The sequence below is a fragment of the Vanellus vanellus genome (genome assembly GCF_965231255.1).
Source record: "Vanellus vanellus genome assembly, chromosome: 17".
Lineage (NCBI taxonomy): Eukaryota > Metazoa > Chordata > Aves > Charadriiformes > Charadriidae > Vanellus > Vanellus vanellus.
Window position 1 is genome coordinate 13,710,023 of NC_138922.1, and position 3,736 is coordinate 13,713,758.

Below are 3,736 nucleotides of genomic sequence, written 5' to 3' on the forward strand. Positions count from 1 at the left end.
TGGAAAAACGCTCCACTTCAGAGATAAATTTAGGAAAAAATGACATTTCCCTCTTACAGAGATCCCACGAAAATTAATTTTTATTTGCCTGAACTATTTGCGTCCATCAAAACTAATACCCTCAAACATTCCCAAGGACCAGCAGGATACACGAGACCTGCGGTCCCACAGAGTGCTCTACGTGTTACCTGAGCCCCAATGCCTTCCACCCGCCTGTCGAAAAAAGTGCGGAAATTGAGACTCTGTCCGGAGCTTACTCCATTCAAATACCTCGGTACTTAACCACAGACCAGCTTACACACGCGACAGTGAATTTCTAATCTTCTACAGAACAAAGATGATCAAAACCCAGAGCGCCCTGCCAGAGAAAGCAGCCCAGCGCGGGAGGGAGAGGAGAGGGTGACCTGCAGCCCCCCCAACACGTCCTCCAATGACCCTCCCGAGACGAAAAGAAAATCTGGTGGCGAAAGAAAACCAGGACCGGCGAGGAACCACCCGTATTTGTGCTTTGAAAACCATCGACATGACGTTGGAGGGGAGGAAGAGATATAAAATTATAGGAAATCAACACCAAACCAGATCCAAAAAAAAAAATATATATACAAAAAAAAAAAAGTCCAGAGGATAACGTGTGTCCAGTTCCAAACGCCACCGCACAAATGGTTCTGAAGTCTTCTCCCGGGAAGTGGCGCGCTGCCCTACCCGAGCCCAACGTCCAGGGACATCATCACCACAAATCCCAGTATGGAGGTCCAGGAAGCCAGCTTCCCGTTGCCACTGCAGGGAGAAAAGGGGTGGCATGAGCTCCCGGGAGCCGGGACCGGCTTCACGGGTGAGGGAAGCGCTGCTTTATATCTCATCCGGGCAAGGGAAGGGATCTTCCAGAGTCCTCTGCGCTTTACCCCCCGGGTCTATCTGCATCTAGCGGTGGTCACCGAGGGGCTCTCACCTCGTCTGTGCCTCGGGGATGATATCGTCCATCACCACGTAGACCATTGCTCCGGCGGCGAAGCCCAGGGCGTAGGGGAGGAGAGGCTCTGCCACCACCACGGCGAAGGCACCAAAGACGCCGGCTAAGGGCTCCACCATGCCGCTCAGCTGCCCGTACCTGCAAAAGATCGAGATTAAAAGCCACCGGGGACCCGGCGCGAGGGGCGGCACAGCCCTCCCGGGGCTCTGCAGTTCCCCAGCCCCATCGTCCTCCTTAATGCCACCGTGGCCGGGAGGAGGTTGGCCCTGGCCACACCATGCCACCTGGATTATTTTAAACAGGCAATGAAGGTGATCTGACCTAACCCAGCTGATTTTTCCGGGAAGGGAATTAAGGCACAATCCAATTCCTTCCCTGAAGAACTCAGTGGGATTTGGGGATCCAACTCACAGACAGGGATGAGTCAGAGAGGAAACATTTAGACTAGATATGAGGAAGCAACGGTTTACACTGAGGGTGGTGAGACACTGACCCAGGCTGCCCAGAGAGGTGGGGGATGTCCCGTCCCTGAAAACATCCCAGGCCAGGTTGGACGGGGCTCTGAGCAACCTGGGCTGGTTGAAGATGTCCCTGCCCATGGCCAGGGGTTGGACCAGATGGCCTTTAACGGTCCCTTCCAACCCAAACTGTTCTGTGAAATTCTATGAAACATTTCCAACCAGCTTTGCTCAGTCCCAAAGAGGACATCTGGCCGCAGCCTCAAACAGGATGAAATTGTGCTCTTCCTCCTCGTTTCCTTTCCCTCTAGGGCTGTTTTAACTCCCTGGACCATGGGAACTCCCTTCCTGGCAGTAGCAATCCCGGTGCAAGTCCCGGCACCGGCCGCGCTTACTGAATTGGAGGTGGGTGGGAGGAAAAGAAAACAAGGCTTTGGCGGGAGGCGTTCGCACGCCGCCCCCCTGCCCTCCCATCCATCACCCGGCCCAGCACACGTGCACGGGCAGGAACGCAGCCCTGCGCTCCCAGAGTTCATGCCCTTGGCTTTTTCACCTCCGGGAAAAAAAAGGAAAAGAGAAAATAAAAAGTGGATTTGAAATCCAGCCCAGAGCGAAGCGAGAGAAAAAAATGAAATGAAATAAAATTTAAAAAAAAAAAGACCCATCCCTGTTAAGTGCAGAATGTGGGAGCTCGCCACCGACGCACCGCTGAAGCGGGATGGGGTGACCCACCGGGATCACCGGGGCATCCCCCGGGAGCAGGGGCTGGGAGCTGAGCCGGGGCCCTGCGGAGGGCACAGCGCAGTGCTCAGTGCCCTTCCGCAAAGCTGGAAACCCGCAGCGCTCCCAGCAGAGGCTCTCCGGGATGCCAGGAGGGGAGCCGGAGCAAACCCATCCCAAGGGCAGCTCAACGATGGAGCAACGCAAACGGGTACAGGGAGGAAATCTATAGGCATCGTCAGGAGCTGCCGGCCGAGGGCTCTCGATCCCATGGGCAAAGAGGAGCTTGGCTTACCAGAACGCTTTCCACGTTGAAAATCCAGCGCCGCGCAAAGGCAGGCTGACGGCCAGGCCCTCCGGGAAATTCTGGATCCCGATCCCGATCGCTAAGTTCCTACCCACACAAAAAACAAACAAACAAACAAAAAAAAAACCCAAAAATGTGTGCGTGTGTATATCTATATCAATATATATTAGGTGCAAAGCACAGTCTGGGACAGGCTGCTGGGGGAGAAAAAAAGACATTATTAAAGATATGCCTTTTGAATGGAAGTGCCGCTAGCCCTGGGGCTAGTCACGCTAATATTTAACACGAACACGGCAAACTTCATCTTCAAAGAGCTCCACAGCGTTTAATCCCCCTCAGCACCAGCCCTGGGAGCGACAGAGCCCAGATGGAGGGGGAGACGTGTCCAGGGGCGCCCCACGAGGTGTTCCCAACCCAAAGCTTCCCGGGAGCCGCAGCATCCCCAGGCCCCGGCGTTTGGGGCAGCACCGGGCTCGTGGGTCCCCCAGAGGGTCGGGGTTCGGGGTCCCCAACTCAGCCCCCCGGCACGGCCGGTCCCTCTCCTGTAACCTGCCCCATCTCTCACCCGCACCATCCTGAACCATAACCAGCGCTGCAGGCACCGGGGGGCTCCTCAGAGCAGAAGTATATTATAACCACAGGATTTCACTTTCTTCATCTCTTTTTTCCCCCTCTTGCATCCTATGGAAAGGCGGCTTTTGGGCTCCCAGAGCTGCTGTGTCCATCACGGAAGCGGCACAGGAGGAGGCCGGCTGCTGGAAGGACCTTTTCTCCAGGCACAGGAGAGAAAAAGCCCGATGACGGGGGGTCGGCAGGCAGACACGGTGAACTTCAGCCCTCCCCCCCCCAAGCAAAGCCCCATGTCCCCAGCGGCAGCAAACACCGCTCTCAGAGCGGACAACCGCGGGACAGACAGAATAGGTGCGAAGGGATGTTCAAGGGCAGAGGATGAGGGGAGGTTTCTCCTCGCCCGCCCTCTCCCCTTCCCTTCAGAGCACCCTGCGCCCACCCGCCGTGCTCCTCTCCCGCGCAGCTGCCCCACGGTGGGACCACCGCATCACCCGGAGCTTATCCACACGGCAATAGCTCCGCCGACAGCTGGCAGTCACGAACGCCGGATTTGCAGTGGGAGGCTTTGTCGGATGGTCTGTGCGGAAGGCGGCTGCACCCCAACTCCGTGCACCAGCACCGGGGGGGGCTCCCGGCACCCCCCACCCACGCCAGCACCCATCTTCAGCCGGGATTTGCTCCAGCCTTGGGAACGGTGCTCCCCCATCGCTC

At 56.8% G+C, this 3,736-nt stretch overlaps 1 long non-coding RNA gene across 1 annotated transcript; it reads right to left on the reverse strand.

The window, feature by feature from the left end:
• Positions 1–540: 540 nt before the first annotated feature.
• Positions 541–2,543, reverse strand: LOC309678939. The gene is made up of 3 exons (XR_014269800.1): positions 2,444–2,543; positions 950–1,108; positions 541–777 (listed from the first exon to the last, which is right to left on the reverse strand). It is a non-coding gene; the product is annotated as an uncharacterized lncRNA (long non-coding RNA).
• Positions 2,544–3,736: the final 1,193 nt, after the last annotated feature.